The sequence below is a fragment of the Bufo bufo genome, chromosome 6 (assembly GCF_905171765.1).
Source record: "Bufo bufo chromosome 6, aBufBuf1.1, whole genome shotgun sequence".
Lineage (NCBI taxonomy): Eukaryota > Metazoa > Chordata > Amphibia > Anura > Bufonidae > Bufo > Bufo bufo.
Window position 1 is genome coordinate 394297196 of NC_053394.1, and position 22818 is coordinate 394320013.

General features: G+C 46.8%; 1 protein-coding gene across 1 annotated transcript in view; it reads right to left on the reverse strand.

Annotated features, from left to right (window-relative positions):
• LOC121003537 (zinc finger protein OZF-like) overlaps positions 1–22818 on the reverse strand; it is a 1338071-nt gene that overhangs the window by 1204654 nt on the left and 110599 nt on the right. The gene's annotated exons all lie outside the window — the stretch shown is intronic.

The window sequence follows — 22818 nt, forward strand, 5'->3', positions numbered from 1 at the left end:
CTGAACAATCATAACTGTGAAGGAACAGGTCTTTTTGGGGCTTCCCTAATGTCTTTTTCAGACATGTTCCCTGTTTCAGCTGCACACCTAGATGCAATTCACTCAGAAGCAGGGGGCGTTTCAATTCTGTAAAACCTGCCATTACTATACTTTTCCTTACTTCACACTATGTTTGTTTTCAGCTTCGGAGTTCACAGAAAAAAATAAGGAGGAGAAAAATCCCAATTACAGAAAGGTAGGGGTCTCTTACAATCTTCAAAAGCGTAGAAGCAGGTTCTCAGGATCAGGATCTCAGCTAGCTCTGACACGCCCCCATTTCCTGTTTGCGGTCTTGTGAGTCTATGTTACTGGGGACGGATCTTGTCTGACAACAGGCAGTGGACGGCAACTTAGGTGGAAGTGAGAACCTAGTGTCCATGATTTTACAGCTTTTTTCAGGTGGATGAAGGCAGATTTAAAAAAAATGAAATGATAAAAATATTTGTTATTTACACCATTGTGTGAAAATACAGTAAGTATTTATGACTACCCTCCACCACCACTGCGTTGCACTAGGCACTGTATAAGGAACCGCTCTGCACCTTCGTGGGTTATGGCGGTCACTGATCTCAGTGTCCTTCAGCTACAAGCATACAATGTGCACCTCGCGCAGCAAACAGCGTCAAATACAGTTCTAGTCTGAACAAGTCTCTAAGGATCGCTCAGAAATAACTGCAGCTGCAACTAGGGGCATGAGAAAATCGACCTTCAGATCGTAGATCCGCAGTCGATTCATTTAAAAACGTAGTTTTTAATGCGGTTTCTAGTGATGTCCTTGTTGTTCGCCCAGCGGTCGTTTTGCGGCAAACTGTCGCATGCGAACATATGGCGATGTCCGCCGGCGCCATATTCTTTTGCATTGCGCCCAACTTTGACCCATGACACACACATCAGGTGGGACCGGAGGACAGGACAGCCAATTGAGACGTTTCAGCACATGGACACACCCCCACCATATAACAGAACCCAATCTGGCAGCCATTTTACATTCAGTGTTTTGCCAGTGTAGGGAGAGTTTGCTTTGTGGAGCAGGAACAGACTGTTAGGGACACCAAACACTAGCTAATAGGGCCACAAAAGTCCTTTTAAGGACTGGCATCGGTGTGCTATCGATAAGTGTGATATGCTGAGGGGTGTGATATACTTATAATATACTTTCTATCATAGAAAGTATATTATAGTGCATTTGTATTGTGCAGCAGTTGTGTGCGGTTCTGCTGCGATACCGCAGCTACAGTGAGGACAGAAGTATTTGAACACCCTGCGATTTAGCAAGTTCTCCCACTTAGAAATCATAGAGGGGTCTTAAATTCACATTGTAGATGCATTCCCACTCTGAGAAACAAAATAAAAATAAAAAATTCAGGAAATCACATTGTATGAATTTTTAAGAATGCATTTGTCTTGCACTGCTGATCATAAGCATTTGAACACCTGAGAAAATCTGTGTTACTATTTGGTACAGAAGCCTTTGTTTGCAATTACAGAGGTCAAACGTTTCCTGTAGTTATTGACCAGGTTTGCACACACTACAACAGGGATTTTGACCCACTCCTCCACACAGATCTCCTCTAGATCTGTCAGGTTTCGGGGCTGTCGCTGAGCAACACGGAGTTTCAGCTCCCTCCAAAGATGTTCTATTGGATTTAGGTCTGGAGACTGGCTAGGCAACTCCATAACCTTGATATGCTTCTTACGGAGTCACTCCTTGGTTATCCTGGCTGTGTGCTTCGGGTGGTTGTCATATTGGACCCATCTTCAATGCTCTGACTGAAAGAAGGAGGTTGTTGCTCAAAATCTCACAATAAATGGCCCCATTCATTCTCCATTCAATCTCCTTAATACAGTGCAGTCGTCCTGTCCCCTTCGCAGAAAAGCACCTCAAAAGCATGATGTTACCACCCCCATGCTTCACCGTAGGGATGGTGTTCTTGGGATGCAACTCATCCTTCTTTTTCCTCCAAACACGACGAGTGAAGTTTAGACAAAAAAGTTCTACTTTGGTCTAATCTGACCACATGACTTTCTCCCATGCCTCCTCTGGAGCAGTCAGATGGTCATTGGCAAACTTCAGACGGGTCTGGACATGTGATGACTTGAGCAGGGGAGCTTTCCGTGCAATGCATGATTTGAAACTATGACGGCGCAGTGCTCTACCAACAGTGACCTTTGAAACTGTGGTCCCAGCTCTCTTCATGTCATTGACCAGCTCCTCCCTTGAAGTTCTGGGCTGATTCCTCACCTGTCTTATCATCGAGGTGAAATCTTGCATGGAGCCCCAGTCCGAGGGAGACTGACAGTCGTCTTTAGCCTCTTCCATTTTCTAACAATTGCTCCAACAGTTGATTTATTTTCACCAAGCTGTTTGGCAATTGCCCCCTAGCCCTTTCCAGCCTTGTGGATGTCCACAATTTTGTCTCTGGTGTCTTTTGACAGCTCTTTGGTCTTGCCCATGGTAATAGCTGGCGTCTGACTGACTGTGGGGTGGACAGGGGTCTTTAAAGAGCTCAGACAGGTGCTGCTAAGTTAGATTAATGAGTGGAGTAGAGGTGGACTTTTTAAAGGCACAGTAACAGGTCTTTGAGAGCCAGAATTCTTGCTGTTTCTCAGGTGTTCAAATACTTATGTTCAGCAGTGCAAAACAAATAAATTCTGTAAAAATCATACAATGTGATTTCCAGATTTTTATTTTTTTATTCTGTCTCTCAGAGTGGGAATGCACCTACAATGTGAATTTCAGACCCCTCCATGATTTCTAAGTGGGAGAACTTGCAAAATCGCAGGGTGTTCAAATACTTCTGTTCCTCACTGTATATAGAGGGACAAATACTATTGGTAACTAATTGCAACTGGTGTGATATACCTGTTGCCCCCCAAAAAAACAAATTGAGGGGTGTGATATGCCTATAATATACTTTCTAATATAGAAAGTATATAGTGCATTTGTATTGTGCAGCAGTTATGTGCAGTTATGCTGCGATACCGTAGGTATATAGAGTGACAAGCCCTATTGGAACAACTATTTGCAACGGGTGTGATATACCTGTTGCCCCAAAATAATCATTAATGGGTTTGATATACCTGCTTAAACCAAATATTGACTGAGGCCTGCAATATACCTGCTTCCACAAAATAAAGATTAAGGGTTTTTTATATACCTGCTTCCACCATATATTGATTGAGGCCTGCGATACACCTGCTTCCACAAAATACTGATTAAGGGGATTGATATATCTGCTTCCACCAAATACTGATTAAGGCCTGCGAGATACCTGCTTCCACAAAATACTGATTCAGGGATGCGATACACCTGCTTCCACAAAATACTGATTAAGGGATTTGATATACCTGCTTCTACAAAATACAGATTGAGGGGTGCGATATAACTGCTTCCACCGAATATTGATTAAGGGGTTCTATATACCTACTTCCATAAAATACTGATTGAGGGGTGCAATATACCTGCTTCCACAAAATACTGATTAAGGGTTTTTTATATACCTGCTTCCACAAAATACTGATTGAGGGGTGCGATATATCTGTTTCGACCAAATATTGATTAAGGGGTTCTATATACCTGCTTCCACAAAATACAGATTGAGGGGTTTTCATATACCTGCTTCCACAAAATACTGATTAAGGGGTTTTTATATACATGCTTCCACAAAATACTGATTGAGGGGTACGATATACCTGCTTCCACCAAATATTGATTAACCAGCTCAGGACCGCCGTACGCAGGATGGCGTCCTGGCGGCGGCCCTGTTATTCCTCCTGGACACGCCGGCGCATCCTCTCACGAGAGGCGAGATTTCCTGTGAACGCGCGCACACAGGCGCGCGCGTTCACAGGAACCGAAGGTAAACAAGTGGAACTGCAGCCTGCCAGGCTGGCTGTAGATGCGATTTTTTTTAACCCCTGAAAGGTATATTAGACGCTGTTTTGATAACAGCGTCTAATATACCTGCTACCTGGTCCTCTGGTGGTCCCTTTTGCTTGGGTCGACCACCAGAGTACACAGGCAGCTCTGTAAAGTAGCACCAAACACCACTACACTACACCCCCCCGTCACTTATTAACCCCTTATTAACCCCTGATCACCCCATATAGACTCCCTGATCACCCCCTGTCATTGATCACCCCCCTGTAAGGCTCCATTCAGACGTCCGTATGTGTTTTGCGGATCCGCGGATTCACGGATCTGCAAAACACATACGGACGTCTGAATGGAGCCTTACAGGGGGGTGATCAATGACAGGGGGGTGATCAACCCATATAGACTCCCTGATCACCCCCCTGTCATTGATCACCCCCCTGTAAGGCTCCATTCAGACGTCCGTATGTGTTTTGCGGATCCGCGGATCCATGGATCCGCAAAACACATACGGATGTCTTAATGGAGCCTTACAGGGGGGTGATCAATGACAGGGGGGTGATCACCCCATATAGACTCCCTGATCACCCCCCTGTCATTGATCACCCCCTTGTCATTGATCACCCCCTTGTAAGGCTCCATTCAGACGTCCGTATGTGTTTTGCGGATCCAGGGATCTGCAAAACACGGACACCGCGGATCTGCAAAACACGGACACCGGCAATGTGCATTCCGCATTTTGCGGATCCGCACATTGCCAGAACTATATAGAAATTGCCTTTTCTTGTCCGCAATTGCGGACAAGAAAAGGACATGTTCTATAGGCTCTACAAAAAACGCAGTGTTCGCCCGATCAGGCCTGATCTTGTGCGCACACTTGCGTTCAGTCCGCCCCACCGCAGTGACAGAATTTTTTTTTTTTCTGATCACTGCAAAAACACGGTAAAATCGCTGCGGCGCTATAAAAAGATCACTTTTGAGGGGCATGGCGAGTTCATAGAAGACTTTTTTTTTTGGCCACAAGTTAGCGGAAATTGATTTTTTATTTTTTATTTTTTTCTTACAAAGTCTCATATCCCACTAACTTGTGACAAAAAATAAAATCTCACATGAACTCACCATACCCCTCACGGAATCCAAATGCGCAAAAATTTTAAGACATTTATATTCCAGACTTCTTCTCACGCTTTAGGGCCCCTAAAATGCCAGGGCAGTATAAATACCCCACATGTGAGCCCATTTCGGAAAGCAGACACCCCAAGGTATTCGCTGAGGGGCATATTGAGTCCATGAAAGATTGAACTTTTTGTCACAAGTTAGCGGAAAGGGAGACTTTGTGAGAAAAAAAAAACAAAAAACAATTTCCGCTAACTTGTGGCAAAAAAAAAAAACTTCTATCAACTCGCCATGCCCCTCACGGAATACCTTGGGGTGTCTTCTTTCCAAAATGGGGTCACATGTGGGGTATTTATACTGCCCGGTTATTTTAGGGGCCCTAAAGCGTGAGAAGAAGTCTGGAAGCCAAATGTTTAAAAATGCCCTCCTAAAAGGAATTTGGGCCCCTTTGCGCACCTAGGCTGCAAAAAAGTGTCACACATGTGGTATCGCCGTACTCAGGAGAAGTTGGGCAATGTGTTTTGAGGTGTCTTTTTACATATACCCATGCTGGGTGAGAGAAATATCTCTCTCAAATGACAACTTTGTATAAAAAAATGGGAAAAGTTGACTTTTAGAGATATTTCTCTCACCCAGCATGGGTATATGTAAAAATACACCCCAAAACACATTGCCCTACTTCTTCTGAGTACGGCGATACCACATGTGTGACACTTTTTTGCAGCCTAGGTGCCCAAATTCTAAAGAGCACCTTTAGGATTTCACAGGGCATTTTTTACGCATTTGGATTCCAAATTACTTCTCACGCTTTAGGTCCCCTAAAATGCCAGGGCAGTATAACTACCCCACAAGTGACCCCATTTTGGAAAGAAGACACCCCAAGGTATTTCGTGATGGGCATAGTGAATTCATGGAAGTTTTTATTTTTTGTCACAAATTAGTGGAATATGAGACTTTGTATGAAAAAAAATAAAAATAAAAATAAATCATCATTTTCCGCTAACTTGTGACAATAAATAAAAACTTCTATGAACTCACTATGCCCATCAGCGAATACCTTAGGGTGTCTACTTTCCGAAATGGGGTCATTTGTGGGGTATTTCTACTGTCTGGGCATTGTAGAACCTCAGGAAACATGACAGGTGCTCAGAAATTCAGAGCTGCTTCAAAATGCGGAAATTCACATTTTTGTACCATAGTTTGTAAACGCTATAACTTTTACCCAAACCAATAAATATACACTTATTGCATTTTTTTTTATCAAAGACATGTAGAACAATAAGTTTTGAGAAAAATTTATATAGAAATGTAGTTTTTTTAAAAAAAATTTACAACCGAAAGTGAAATGTCTTTTTTTGCAAAAATTTCGGTAAATTTCGAGTAATATAAAATTTTTTTTAAAATGTCAGCAGCAATGAAATACCACCAAATGAAAGCTCTATCAGTGAGAAGAAAAGGAGGTAAAATTCATTTGGGTGGTAAGTTGTATGACCGAGCAAAAAACCGTGAAAATAGTGTAGTGCAGAATTGTAAAAAGTGGTCTGGTCATTAAGGGTGTTTAAGCTAAGGGAGCTGAGGTGGTTAAGGGGTTCTATATACCTGCTTCCACAAAATATTGATTAAAGGGGTTATCCCATCAAAAGAATCATAGTTTAATTTGTCCACGCTGCGACAATGATCATTTTCCTAAATATAATGTTTAAGCCAATTCCTACCCTTCTCGCTAAAAACCTCCCCCTTTTACCTCATTGTTGTACTGTGTCCTCCCTTAGTTACAGCCACCTTTCGCTGGCCGAATGCAATGGCCGTGCATGCGCGGCGAGCGAAACCAACTTCCAGTGTGTGGCTGCATTTCTCCCATGAACGCGCACGTCGCCGGCCGCGCATGCGCGGTTCTTCATTCCCTTGTGCTGCTTCTGAAACAGAGCCGCAGAATGCAGGACGTGAGAGGGTAGAGAAAGCACTGTGGCGTCTCCCAGAATGAAGTTCGGTTATAACGGGAGCGCGCACGCAAGTAAGGGAGGCGGAGTCAACTGATCAGCAGAGCGCTGACGAGCTGCCCATTAATAGAAAGGACAACGCCCCAGGGAATAGGCGTTAGTACAGAGCGAACAGGAGACGCTGCGATGAAATTAGAAGGTTGGATAACCCCTTTAAGGGTAGGGTTGAGCGAACCCGAACTCAAAAGTTCGGGTTCGTACCGAACTTTAGGATTTTTGGACCACGGACCCGAACATTTCAGTAAAAGTTCGGGTTTGGGCTCAGTGAGTTAATGGCGCTTTTTGAAAGGCTGCAGAGCAGCCAATCAACAAGCGTTTAACTCATGTGCCCTTTTAAGCCATCACAGCCATGCCTACTAATGGCATGGCTGTGATTGGCCAGTGCAGCATGTGACCCAGCCTCTATATAAGCTGGAGTCACGTAGCGCTGCACATTACTCTGCTCTGATTAGTGTAGGGATAGGATGCTGCTGCTGTGAGGGAGAGAATAGGACAGAATCTTTAATTAGATATAGGGTTGTTGCGGGTATCGAAATTTCGATACCCAATCGATACTTTTATCCCGATATCGATACAATACCGGGATTTCCATTTTTTAGACACTGGCCTGCGCTTCTGCGCAGTCTAGTATCACAGATCATGAGCGCGCTGCTGTCGGCGCGGTCATGTTCTCTCAGCAGCACAGGGGAGAAGGAAGCAGTGTCTCCCTTTCCCCCTGTGCTGCTGCTGCCACTGCCACCAATGAACGGAGAGAGCGGTGGAGGAGGGGCGGGTGCACTGCGCCACCAATGATAGGACTTTTCCTACACAGAACGGCGCCCAGCGATGTCCCAGCATATACTATTATTCCTGGGCGCCGCTCCATTTGCCCGCTGTGCCCCCATTACTGTCTCCTCTCCTGCTCCATATGCCAATTACTATCGGAGCAATAAGGAGGAGACATCAGCTTCTCTAGTGGGCGTTCCTTCTCCCTGCGCTGCGATTGGACAGCGCTACAGCCAGTGGAGAAGGAACGCCCACTAGAGAAGCTGCTGTCTCCTCCCCATTGCTCCGATAGTAATTGGCATATGGAGCAGGAGAGGAGACAGTAATGGGGCACAGCGGGCGAATGGAGCGGCGCCCAGGACTAATAGTAAGTGCTGGGACATCGCTGGGCGCCGCTCTGTGTAGCTTAATACTTAGTCTGGACTCATATAAAGAAGTATTTAACACATAATACAGGAGGCAGGTGTCGGCAGCAGAATCACATTGCCAGCACCCTGCCCCTGACAGGGAGCTGCGATCAGCGGCAGTTAACCCCTCAGGTGCGGCACCTGAGGGGTTAACTGCCGCTGATCTGCTGCCAGTACCCGCCTCCTGTATTAAGGGGTAATTATCATTGGTGGGGCAGTGCGTCCCCCCCCCCTCAACCCCCCACCCCATTAAAATCATTGGCACAGTGCCCCCTCCCCCCAGTATAAAATCATTGGTGGCAGTGGCCACAGGGTCCTCTCCCTTCCCCCTCATTGGTGGCAGTGGCAGCTTCTGATTGGAGCCCCAGCAGTGTAATCCTGGGGCTACGATCAGTTACCATGGCAGCCAGGACGCTACTGAAGCCCTGGCTGCCATGGTAACATCCCTGAAGCTGTGTGCACAGAGCACAGGGCAGCATGGACAGTGTGAGGTCCTATCCACCCTGATGGAGATCTATCAGGGTGAATAGGACAAGGGATGAAAAAAATCCCAGGTTCTGGCCCCTAAGGGGGGAAATAGTTATAAAAAAAAATAAAAATATTAAGTATGAATCACCCCCTTTCCCAATTTCACATATAAAATATAAATAAACATATCACATATCTCCACGTCAGAAAAGTCCAAACTATTAAAATATAAAAACAAATCTATGCGTTGAACGCCGGAACAGAAAAAATAAATGAAAACTGTGCGATTCGTCATTTTTAAAAATGCGGAATGCACGTGGCTTTTTTGGTTTATTTTTTCACGTGGTATCGAGTATCGCAATACTTTTTTATGGTATCGAAACCGAATTAAAAATTTGATATCGCAACAAATCTAATCAGAAGTGCTTGTTAACTCAGCGATCTACCTTGATTTTGTTTTGTGGGTGCAGTGCACAATCTTTTTACCCTGCCCTGAGCCCAGTGACCCAGAAAAATAACTTTTATCCGTCTGTTAGTTAGGTGGGCGGCGGCGACGGCCATTTTATGCAAGTTCTGTGCAACAGCACAGCATATGTGCATTTGTGACAGTCAAATAGAAGCTTGAACTACTGCAATTATATTCTGGGTTTTAAAAAAAATCACCCATTTTTGGAAAGACCCTACATCTGTGGCCTTTGCAGCATTAGTCAGTGTGCAATTTAAGCTAGAAATACAGCAATAATTTTCTGAGTTTTAAAAAACACCCTTTTTGGGCAAAATACTCAATTTTACAGCCCGTGCTGCATCTGTCAGTGTGAAATTCAAGCGTTATATACTGCTGTCATATTCTGTTATTAAAAAAAACACCCTTTTTAAGCAAAATAATAAATTTTACAGCCCTTGCAGCATCCGTCATTGTGAGATACACGCCTTAGATACTGCTGTGCTAATCTGTTATAAAAAATAAAATAAAAAACACACATTTTGGGCAAAATACTTAATTTGCGGCCTTGTCTGCATCTGTCCGTGTGAAATTCAAGCATTATATACTGCTGTCATATTCTGTTTTTAAAAAAATATAACTTTTTGGGCAAAATACTTAATTTTGCAGCCTTTGCTGCATCTGTCATTGTGAGATACACCCTTTAGATACTGTTGTTCTATTCTGTTATAAAAATAAAAAATATTTTTTGGGGCAAGATCCTAAATTTGAGAAATATGAGGACAGCGTCAAATAAGGGATGTGGCCCAGGTCGTGGTGCTGCTAGTGGAGCTCCTGTTGCAGGGAGAGGACGTGGTCGATCTGTGCCAGCTACACTCACAAGTGAAACACCTTCTTCAGGTGCGAGTAGGCGACAGAACCTTCAGCAAGTACAGGCGATAGTAGATTGGGTTGCTGACAGTACCTCCAGTTCCTTTACATTGTCTCCCACCCAGTCTCCTGCTGAAAGATCAGAGTTGGCACCTGCAGCCGATGTCTTTCACCTCACCCTCTTGAAAATCACTCAAGTAGTCTGACCCCCAAGTCATGCAGCAGTCTCTTCTGCTTTTTGATGACTCTGCTAGCAGGGTTTCCCAGGGCCATCCACCTAGCCCTGCCCCAGAAGTGGAAGAGATTGAGTGCACCGATGCCCAACCACTTATGTTTCAAGAGGAGTACATGGGAGGACCACCGCAGCACGTCTCGGATGATGACGAAACACAGGTGACAACTGCTGTGGTTTTTTAGAAAGTGTGCAGAACGACAAGGAGGGCAGGGGTGAAGACTTGGTGGAAGATGATGTGGAGGATGATGAGGTCCTCGACCCCACATGGAATCAAGGTCATGCGAGTGACCTGTGTAGTTCGGAGGAAGAGGTGGTGGTCGCACAGAGCCACCAGCACAGCAGAAGAGGGAGCAGGGTGCAAAAGCGGAGCAGCCATCCCCTAGACAGTAAGCCTGCTACTGCCCACCGCAGCAAGGGACCGAGCACACCAAAGCCAGCTCCAAGGAGTTCCCTGGCGTGGCAGTTCTTCAGACAACGTGCTGACGACGAGTGGTTTGCACACTGTGCAATCAGAGCCTGAAGCGAGGCATAAACGTTCTCAATCTGAGCACAACCTGCATGACCAGGCATCTAAGTTCAAAGCACGAGCTGCAATGGAGTAGACACCTCAAAAACCAAGAAAGGTCTCTGGCTCCTCCTGCTTCTTCTGCTGCAGTCTCGGCCTCTTCATCCATCTCTGGAGTGACAATGCCACCTGCCACCCCGCAAACAGAGGATCTGTCAGCAACACCACCACCCGGGTCACCAAGCATCTCAACAATGTCACATGGAAGCGTTCAGCTCTCCATCTCCCAAACACTGGAGCGGAAGAGGAAGTACCCCCCCTACCCACCCGCGATCCCTGGCCCTGAATGCCAGAATTTCGAAATTACTGTCCTTTAAAATGTTGTCATTCCGTCTGGTGGAGAGAGACGGAGAGTTTTAAAAGCCTTATGGCGGTGGCTGCCCTACAGTACGTCGTGCCCAGCTGCCACTACTTTTCCAGGCATGCCATCCCTTCCCTGCACAACCAAGTGGGGGATAAAATCAGGTGTGCACTGCGCAACGCCATCTGTGGCAAGGTCCACCTAACTACGGATACATAGACCAGTAAGCACGGTCAGGGAGGTTATATCTCCATAACAGCACACTGGGTAAATGCAGTGGTGGCTGGGCCTGAGGCGGATAGCAGTTTGGCGCGTGTCCTTCCACCACCGAGGATTGCAGGCGCTTCAGTTTGCCTCCTGTTGCTTCCTCCTCCTACTTCGCTTCCTCATCCTGTACCGGCAACTCATCCGGTCAGCGAAACACCTTCGCCACCAACTTCAGCACAGCCAGGGGTAAACGACAGCAGGCAGTTTTAAAACGTATCTGTTTGGGGGACAAACCCCACACCGCGCAGGAGCTGTGGACAGGCCTTGAACAACAGACCTATGAGTGGTTGGTGCCAGTGAGATTCAAGCCCAGCCTGGTGGTGTGCGATAATGGGCAAAATCTTGTTGCAGCTCTGGGACTAGCCGGTTTGACACACATCCCTTGCCTGGCGCATGTGCTGAATTTGGTGGTGCAGAGGCTCCTTAAAAATTACCCCGATATGTCAGAGCTGCTGCAGAAAGTGCGGGCCGTCTGTGAGCACTTTCGGCGTTCTCACCCTGCTGCTGCTCGCCTGTCAGCGCTGCAGCGTAACTTCGGCCTTCCCGCTCACCGTCTCATATGCAATGTGCCCACAAGGTGGAACTCTACCTTGCACATGCTGGCCAGACTGTGCGAGCAGCAGCAGGCGATAGTGGAGTTTCAGCTGCAGCACGCACGAGTGAGTCGCTCTGCGGAACAGCACCACTTCACCTCCAATGACTGGGCCTCCATGCGAGACCTGTGTTCCTTGTTTTGAGTACTCCACCAACATGGCCAGTGCCCATAACGCCGTTCTCAGCGTTACTATCCCACTTCTGTGCCTCCTTGAAAAAACGCTGCTGGCGATGATGGAAGAGGATGTGGCACAGGAGGAGGAGAAGGAAGAGGGATCATTTCATAGGTTTTCCGGCCAGTCATTCACAAGTGGCTCTGAGGGTGGGTTCCTGCACCCACAAACGCCAGGGACACAATTGTCCAGCCAGGGCACAGTTCTGGAGCATGAGGAGATGGAGGAGGAGGAACAGTGTTCACAGCAGTGTGGCACCCAAACCAGCTCATGGCCATCACTGGTGCGTGGCTGGGGGGATACAGAGGACAAAGACGATACACCTCCCACAGAGGACAGCTTTTCGTTGACTCTGGGCAGCCTGGCACACAAACGATTACATGCTGCAGTGTCTCTGCAACGACCGCCGAGTTGCCCACATTCTAACTTGTGCTGATTACTGGCTGGCCACACTGCTGGATCCCCATTACAAGGACAACGTACCGTCCTTAATTCCGTCACTAGAGCGTGATCGGAAGATGCGCGAGTACAAGCGCACGCTGGTAGACGCGCTGCTGGTGGCATTCACACCTGACAGCGGGGGCACAGTGGAAGCACAAGGTGAAGGCAGAGGAGGAGGAAGAGGTCACCAACGCAGCTGGGCAACAGCACCTCATAAGGCAGGGTTAACATGGCCGAAATGTGGAAAAGCTTTGTCATCACACCACAACAACCAGCACCACCAGCTAATATGGAACGTCTTTATGCCTCGGAGGTGCTGGCCTGCCCTGCAGCCAGTGTATTGTCGGAACGTGGGTTTAGCATGGCAGGGGGCGTTATCACAAACAAGCGCAGCCGCCTGTCCACAGCCAATGTGGACAAGCTCACGTTCATTAAAATAAACCAGGCATGGATCCCACAGGACTTGTCCGTACCTTGTGCAGAATAGACATGTATACCGGCCTTAACCAGCCATTGTTATACTACAGCGCAATTGCTCATTGTTGTATTTTGGATATTTCACACTCTTTTGGAGTGTAACCTAACTTTAAATAAAATTAAAACCAAACGCCAGTGTTGGCTAGATCGTCCTCCTCCACCGCCGCTTCCACCTACACCGCTACATCCACCGTATACGTATTTTATTTTATGTAATTTCACTTATTTGTCTGTTACATTTTTGGGTGAAATTCACCAGTTTTTGGGTGTGATATATCACTGCTATACCTAGTAGACAGGTAAAAAAGTTTCACTAATTTGTCTGTTACATTTTCTGGTGAAATTCACCAATATTTGGGTGTGATATACCACTGCTCTACCTAGTAGACAAGTAACATTTTACAAATTTGTCTATGACATATTTGGGTGAAATTCACCAATTTTTGGGTGTGATATACCTCGGCTGTACCTAGTAGACAGGTAAAAAAAAAAACATTAATTTGTCTGTTACATTGTCAGGTGACATTTTACCAATTTTGCCGTATACAAACCCCTGCTCTGCATAGGTGACAGGGAATTAAATTAAAAAAATTCTTCTTTAACTGATGCGCGCCACCTCCTTTCATTCAATGCTTAAACTTTAACAACTTGTCCCACATTTGCGCTTCAATAATTTGTCCCACTTTTCCGCTCGATCATATTTAATTTTAAAAAATTAACCTCCCTTGGATGTGGTCTCTCTTTCTCACGCTCCCTCTCTGGCGTGGAACCCTGATTCGCCGATAACCGTGATCAACATGGTAGGCTCAGAAAAGAACATCGAAAGTTGATAGAGAAGATATCCAAATGGATGGTGGACGTCATAGGGACGTGCGATCAGGAAGAAGTTATCTAGAGTCAACAAAGCGGCAGCAGGGTCTCTCCTGTCTAACGTTTCCAAATCCTAAATACCCCAGTGACATTCCCTATAATTTTTTATTAATAATTCCAATAACAGGGCATCTTAAAGGGTTTCTGTCACCCCACAAAACTCATATATTTTTTTTTGGATAGTTAGATTCCTCATAGCGCGATATAGCAGAATATAATAGTCTTACTTACTTTCATGCGGCCGATTCTTTATAAAACGAAGTTTTATAATATGTAAATGAGGGCTCTACCAGCAAGTAGGGCGTCTACTTGCTGGTAGCCGCAGCAGAAATCCGCCCCCTCGCCGTGTTGATTGACAGGGCCAGCCGTGATCTCCTCCTCCGGCCGGCCCTGTCAGTAATTCAAAAATCGCGCGCCTCTGGTCATTCTGCGCAGGCGCTCTGAGATGAGGAGGCTCGTCTCCTCAGCACTCCCTCAGTGCGCCTGTGCCGATGACATCACCGAAAGAGAAGACGTCATCGGCGCAGGCGCACTGAGGGAGTGCTGAGGAGACGAGCCTCCTCATCTCAGAGCGCCTGCGCCGAATGAACAGAGGCGCGCGATTTTTGAATTACTGACAGGGCCGGCCGGAGGAGGAGATCACGGCTGGCCCTGTCAATCAACACGGCGAGGGGGCGGATTTCTGCTGCGGCTACCAGCAAGTAGACGCCCTACTTGCTGGTAGAGCCCTCATTTACATATTATAAAACTTCGTTTTATAAAGAATCGGCCGCATGAAAGTAAGTAAGACTATTATATTCTCCTATATCGCGCTATGAGGAATCTAACTATCCCAAAAAAAAAAAAAAAGAGTTTTGTGGGGTGACAGAAACCCTTTAAGAGTCCTGTATTGTTATTTATCGTCACTACCTCCCCAAGTCGGGAGTGGGTAATTGCCCCTCCTTTCCTTCGATTTTTCTGTTTTAATAACTTCTCCCACATTTCCGCTCGATCACAATTAAATTTCATCCATTGATCTCCCTTGGATGTGGTCTCCCTTTCTCACGCTCCCTCTCCGGCGTGGAACCCTGATTTGCCGCTAACCGTGATCAACATGGTAGGCGCAGAAAACAACATGGAAAGTTGATTGCAGATATCAAATTAGAATGTGAACATCACGGGGACGTGCGACATGGTGGGGCAGTATGTGTGCACACGCCTACACGAACTGACTGATGGGTCTGCCCCCTGCAACTTCTGGGTCTCCAAATTGGGCACATGGCCTGAGCTTGCCCTTTACGCCTTGGAGGTGCTGGCCTGCTCTGCAGCCAGTGCATTGTCTGAACATTTGTTTAGCACGGCTGGAGGGGGTTATCACAGGTTATATTTCCCAATGTTTTGGGGTGTACCCTAATTTAAAAAATAAAATTTAAAACCAAAAAGCAGTGTAGGCTACCTCCTCCTCCTCCACCGCCACTTCCACCTACACCGCCACATCCACTGCCACCTCAACCTCCTACTCCATATGGACCTCGTCCTCCTAGATGATTATTATTTTTATTTTTACGTATTTTATGTTATTTGAAGTAATTTCCCTATCCACATTTGTTTGCAGAGCACTTTCCATGCTCTTAACCACATTTTGTTGGCATTTGCAGCCCTCTAGCCCTTTCCATGACATTTTTACAGCCATTTTAGTGCTCAAAAGTTCGGGTCCCCATTGACTTCAATGGTGGTGTTCGGGTTCGGGGTCAAGTTCGGGTCATGAACTCGAACTTTTTTGTGAAGTTCGGTCGAACCCGTCAAACCCGAACATCCAGGTGTCCGCTCAACTCTAATTAAGAGGAATGATATACCTGCTTCCACCAAATACTGATTAAAAGATAACTTGTATTTTTTTTTTTTTTTTTTGAGTATTGGATTGTGGTGATTAATATCTCCTTGGTGGCCCTATTTCAACTTTTCACTGTGTATTCAATTACCCCTTAATTCCACATTTTTGCTCCCTATACTGCCTATTTTTACCTGTGCCTAAAAAAAGGTTGCTAGGCATGGTCCGTCTATCTGTTGAAGGACGGAGGACGCTGCGTGCAAGGTCACATTACTGACAGCCAGGGACTGTAAGTAAATGATTAAAGCCAGGTCCTCCCCAGCAGCTGATAACAGTGCCTGGGCTGTGTGCACTTCTCCCTGTCCCTGCGCTTGGCAGACGCTCCCTCACTCAGCAGAGCTGGAGAATGCAGAGTTGGAGCAGCGCACAACAGGGAAGGGAGATCTGCCGTCTGCTCAGTGTATAAATGAAAGCAACATGTGGTAAGAGGACCCCTCTGTGCTGCAGGAGATTAACCCTTTAGGGGGACGGCTCTGGTTACTGACACTTTTGGGGGGCTATTGTTACTGGCTAGTGAGGGCAGGCGGGATTAGCCTCAAGGTGAGGGCAGTGGCGGCCATCTTAACTGAATAGTGAAATTGCAGTTTTATGCAGACTGGTTTAATAATGGCTGAATCTTATTAAATATGGGGTAAGTCAGTCTAATAGGAACTGATTCTGGAATATCATGTTATTAGTAACTACATATATGAGAATTGAAATTAGGGTCTAAATATGACAGTTATCCTCTAAGGGTTTGATATACCTGCTTCCACAAAATACAGATTGAGGGGTGCGATATTCCTGCTTCTACCAAATATTGATTGAGGCCTGCGATATACCTGCTTCCACAAATATTGCTCTTCTGTAGGGACTTTGGCACAGGGTCATTTTGAAAATGACAGGCAGAGGAAGAGGCAGACCGTTCTGCAGGGGTGGTAGGGGTTGGGCAGGTGCACCAGGCCTGGGCCTAAGTGGGAAGTTGGAGGTGCATGCGATTACGTCAAAGGACGCACCAGAGTTGGTTAAGTGGCTCACTCCTTCCGCTTCTGCACCCTCCTCAAACTCTGTATCTGGACCCTCCTCACTCTGCTGTGTGCACCCCCAAAGACACCACCACCACCATAGCCCCTCCACTCGAGTCAGAGGAATTATTTTCCCATCCATTCCCAGACCTTACCGATGCGCAGCCATTCTTGACATTGGATGAGGAAGAGGAGGTAGCAACGGCCACCACCCAGCGGTCTGATGACAGTACCCAGATCAGCCCAAGGAGGGTGGTCCCCGCTGTTGCTGCCTACTACGAGATATCTAATGTCAGTGATGGTGAAGGTGACGATGATGACGTGTCAATGGACGTCACGTGGGTGCCCACAAGAGAGGAAGATGAGGGGAGTGTAGCTGGCCAGCTAAGACCTGTCCTGGGTTGCTAATATAGCTTATATGTTTATACAGCTAAACCTGCCAATAACCTTAATACAGTTCCTATGTTTGTGTGTTAAAGACAAAAGCAGAGTTATTTACAGTGACTTCATGTTTGGATGTCATAAAACTGGTATATATTGTGTTCACAGAAGAGAAAAGATAATAAGCCTTTAAAGGGAACCTGTCATGTGGATATATAATGTAAGGTAAGCTCAATGACACAGCAGAAACAACAGAAGGCATAGAGTTAAACTGTTGTTGCTGGGCAGGAGTCTTGACCAATTACAGCCAGCCTCACACACAGCAAGAGTTTTGACCAATCACAGCCAGCCTCACACACAGCCTGGGTGGGAAATTCCCCTAGCAGGAGCTGCTAGAATCATTACACCAGAGGAGAGAAGCTGAACAGACATTCACTCCACTAAGAGCTGTGTTTTATGTAAGCAGAGAGGCCAAAATAGGTATTTAAAACAGTTATATAATGATCCTACTGTTAATAGTGATTAGAACTGTATACTGAACTGGTTATAGGTATGTTTACTTACAGTTCCACCATACAAATGAACTAGTGAGCCATACAATCATACAATCCAAACAAATTGCATACAAATGCGAACTGCTCATACCAGATCATAAGCAATTGTATAGAGCAAACTTCAAACCAAGTAGAGCAAGTGAACTATTGGTTAACCTCAGATATACCTCTCAGAGAGATACTAAAGTGCTTAAATAACTTAAAGGGAACCTGTCACCAGGATTTAGTGCATAGAGCTGGGGACATGGGCTGCTAGATCGCCGCTAGCACATCTGCAATACCCAGTCCCCATAGCTCTCTGTGCTTTTATTGTGTTAAAAAACCGTTTTGATCCATATGCAAATGAACCTGATATGAGTCCTGTGTCCGGAGATGAGTCCAGCGGAAAGGAGCCCAGCACCGCCCCGGGTCCTCCGAATCTCCTCCTTGCTGGCTGACGTCACAGAGCTAGAGCGTCGAAATCTCGCGATGCGCGAGCTAGCGCATGCGCAGTGTCGGCATCATGTTCATTCCCTGTGCTGGCATCAGCACAGGGAACGAACTACGCATGCGCTAGCTCGCGCATCGCGAGATTTCGGCGCTCTAGCTCTGTGACGTCAGCCAGCAAGGAGGAGATTCGGAGGACCCGGGGCGGTGCTGGGCTCCTTTCCGCTGGACTCATCTCCGGACACAGGACTCATATCAGGTTCATTTGCATATGGATCAAAACGGTTTTTTAACACAATAAAAGCACAGAGAGCTATGGGGACTGGTTATTGCAGATGTGCTAGCGGCCATCTAGCAGCCCATGTCCCCAGCTCTATGCACAAAATCCTGGTGACAGGTTCCCTTTAAAGTGAGAGTACAGATACTCAAGAGAGAAATATATCCACCATTTTATGTTGAATGACAAGATTGAACAGTTGAACCACCATCTTATGCATACCGCCGTTTTATAATACTTTATTCAACACGTGTTTTGTACATGGACTATCTGCTGCGGGGGCGGCAGTGTTATATATGAAGAAAAGTTGAAGTTAATAAAGAAGTTATTTCAAGCATTTGGTGTGCTCTTTAAACCTACTGCTTCCATAGAACGGCGCTAGAGGAATTACAGAGTAATAGACAGTCTGGTTAGACTAAAAGTCAGAGATATCAAAGTTCTTCTAATGTCACATCGCAAAAGGCACTTCATAGCGCTGCGCCTGCGACAGTGGAACTATTACCCTCAAAGGTGAAGCGATATCGCTCCTCAACCTGCACAGAAAAGAGCGTATTAAAGCAGCGGAGCGCCAGCATATACCGCCGCGCAGCAACTGTTCCCTGAGTAAGCAAGCAAAGACACCACAGAGGAGCTACCATAGAGGCCACAGAACGTGTGCATTAGTCAAACTGTAGCCAACTCTTCAAGTGGCAGAATGGCAAGGTGTCACGATGGGGAGTGGGGGGAAAACCCCACCGTACAATCTAAAAGGGATTAGGGGTAGCAGCTAGACCAGGCTGCCAAGAACAGGAAGCTGGTCACCTCCTATAGGATCCCTAAATCTGGCCCTGTTCTCCTAACTGTATGAGCTGACCCTTATGGTAGGAGGGCCCATACACTGGAACCTCAGAACCCTGAATATCCCTGAGGTTAGGAGACAGGGAATAGAGACAACCAGGTTCATCCAAGACACGGATGAACCAGAGTCTCCACAGGCCTAGCTGCAGGGAAAAGTGGACGACTGAATACAGCAACAGAGTCGGCAGGTAGGAACACCAGAAACACACTACCTGCCGCAGCCACCACGACTCGAACCCGTGCATAAGTACAGGCGCCCACACACGAAATAGGACACTGTACAAACAACACCACACACAGGTATACAGCACTCCTGATACTGCCTGGGCCCCATACAGCAAGGTGCACGGCAGCCCCACATACAGACTTATGGTTCACCCCTCCGGGAAACCAACCCCCTTCCGGAGGGAAACGTCTTGCATCTCTGAGATCTCATGGATATGTCTTCTATATAACACCCTCTCTTCAAGTCCAAGTCTTTGACATCTCCTGAATATGTCTACTTTATAATGTCTTCTGCTCCAGTCCACATCTCTGAGATCTTCTTGATATTTCTTCTATATAACGTCCCCTGCTCCAGTCCACATTTTTGAGATCTCCTGGATATGTCTTCTACATAACACCCCCTCCTCCAGTTCACGTCTTTGGCATCTCCTGGATATGTCTTATATATTACGTTCCCTGCTCCAGTCCACATCTCTGAGATCTCCTGGATATATCTTCTATATAACACACCTTCCTCCAGTCCACGTCTTTGACATCTCCTGGATATGTCTTCTATATAACGTCCCCTGCTCCAGTCCACGTCTCTGAGATCTCATGGATATGTCTTCTATATAAAAACCCCTGTTCCAGTCCACATCTCTGAGATCTCCTGGATATGTCTTCTATATAACGCCCCCTGCTCCAGTCCACGTCTCTGAGATCTCCTGGATATGTCTTCTATATAACGCCCCCTGCTCCAGTCCACATCTCTGAGATCTCCTGGATATGTCTTCTATATAACGCCCCCTGCTCCAGTCCACGTCTCTGAGATCTCCTGGATATGTCTTCTATATAACGCCCCCTGCTCCAGTCCACATCTCTGAGATCTCCTGGATATGTCTTCTATATAACGCCCCCTGCTCCAGTCCACATCTCTGAGATCTCCTGGATATGTCTTCTATATAACGCCCCCTCCTCCAGTCCACATCTCTGAGATCTCCTGGATATGTCTTCTATATAATGCCCCCTGCACCAGTCCACGTCTCTGAGATCTCCTGGATATGTCTTCTATATAACGCCCCCTGCTCCAGTCCATGTCTCTGAGGTCTCCTGGATATGTCTTCTATATAACGCCCCCTCCTCCAGTCCACGTCTCTGAGATCTCCTAGATATGTCTTCTATATAACGCCCCCTCCTCCAGTCCACATCTCTGAGATCTCCTGGATATGTCTTCTATATAATTCCCCCTGGTCCAGTCCACGTCTCTGATATCTCCTGGATATGTCTTCTATATAACGCCCCCTGCTCCAGTCCACGTCTCTGACATCTCCTGGATATGTCTTCTATATAACGCCCCCTGCTCCAGTCCACGTCTCTGAGATCTCCTGGATATGTCTTCTATATAACGCCCCCTGCTCCAGTCCACATCTCTGAGATCACCTGGATATGTCTTCTATATAACGCCCCATCCTCCAGTCCACGTCTCTGAGATCTTCTGGACACGTCTTCTATATAACGCCCCCTCCTCCAGTCCACGTCTCTGAGATCTCCTGGATATGTCTTCTATATAACGCCCCCTCCTCCAGTCCACATCTCTGAGATCACCTGGATATGTCTTCTATATAACGCCCCATCCTCCAGTCCACGTCTCTGAGATCTCCTGGATACGTCTTCTATATAACGCCCCATCCTCCAGTCCACGTCTCTGAGATCTCCTGGATATGTCTTCTATATAACGCCCCATCCTCCAGTCCACGTCTCTGAGATCTCCTGGATATGTCTTCTATATAACACCCCCTCCTCCAGACCACGTCTCTGAGATCTCCTGGATATGTCTTCTATATAACGCCCCCTCCTCCAGTCCACGTCTCTGAGATCTCCTGGATATGTCTTCTATATAACGCCCCCTCCTCCAGTCCACGTCTCTGAGATCTCCTGGATATGTCTTCTATATAACGCCCCCTCCTCCAGTCCACGTCTCTGAGATCTCCTGGATACGTCTTCTATATAACGCCCCATCCTCCAGTCCACGTCTCTGAGATCTCCTGGATATGTCTTCTATATAACGCCCCATCCTCCAGTCCACGTCTCTGAGATCTCCTGGATATGTCTTCTATATAACACCCCCTCCTCCAGACCACGTCTCTGAGATCTCCTGGATATGTCTTCTATATAACGCCCCCTCCTCCAGTCCACGTCTCTGAGATCTCCTGGATATGTCTTCTATATAACGCCCCCTCCTCCAGTCCACGTCTCTGAGATCTCCTGGATATGTCTTCTATATAACGCCCCCCTGGTCCAGGCTTATGTTGTACCTGAAGAAGGGGAAGGCCGGTCCGCGAAACGCGTTATACGTTAGAAGTGAACTCTTGTCAATTGTTTCTTATTTTAATATTTTTAAGCTGGTGTCCTGCCCCAGACGCCTGCGTGCTTACTTCATTTATGTTCTCAGGAATCTGTTGATTACCAGCAGACAGATCTACAGATCCTTCTGGCTGTGGAGTCTTATATGTGTGGATGTGATGAGTGTTCCACTTACCTGGGGGCAGGCGTGTCCTCCTCTGACAACCCTTCACTATGGAGCCTCCTGGGCTGTAATTTCTACCACCTTGTACAGGAGTCAGGCTCTAGGCTATGCTGCAGGAGAAGGTACAGGACCTGTTATGATGTCATGACCATGTGATCACGTGTGGGCGGAGTCAGGCTCCAGGCTGTGCTGCAGGAGAAGGTACAGGACCTGTGGTGATGTCATACCCATGTGAACGTGTGTGGGCGGAGTCAGGCTCCAGGCTGTGCTGCAGGAGAACGTACAGGACCTGTGTGATGTCATGACCATGTGATCATGTGTGGGAGGAGTCAGGCTCCAGGCTGTGCTGCAGGAGAAGGTACAGGACCTGTGGTGATGTCATACCCATGTGAACGTGTGTGGGCGGAGTCAGGCTCCAGGCTGTGCTGCAGGAGAACGTACAGGACCTGTGTGATGTCATGACCATGTGATCATGTGTGGGAGGAGTCAGGCTCCAGGCTGTGCTGCGAGAGGAAGTAAAGGACCTATGGTGATGTCATAACCATGTGATTATGTATGGGAGGAGTCAAGCTTCAGGCTGTGCTGCAAGAAAAGGTACAGGACCTGTGATGATGTCATAACCATGTGATCGTGTGTGGGAGGAGTCATGAAGATCACATGACCGGTATTATCTGCTCCCTGTACACAGGTCTCTGCTGTACTGCTTGTAATCCCAGTCTGTATGTAGCAGAGCTGTAGGCCTGTAACGTTTATATAGATGATCTGTATCAGTGTAATGTCTGTGTAGTTGAGCTGTATGTGCATACAACCAAGCTGTTTATGTGTAATATGCCT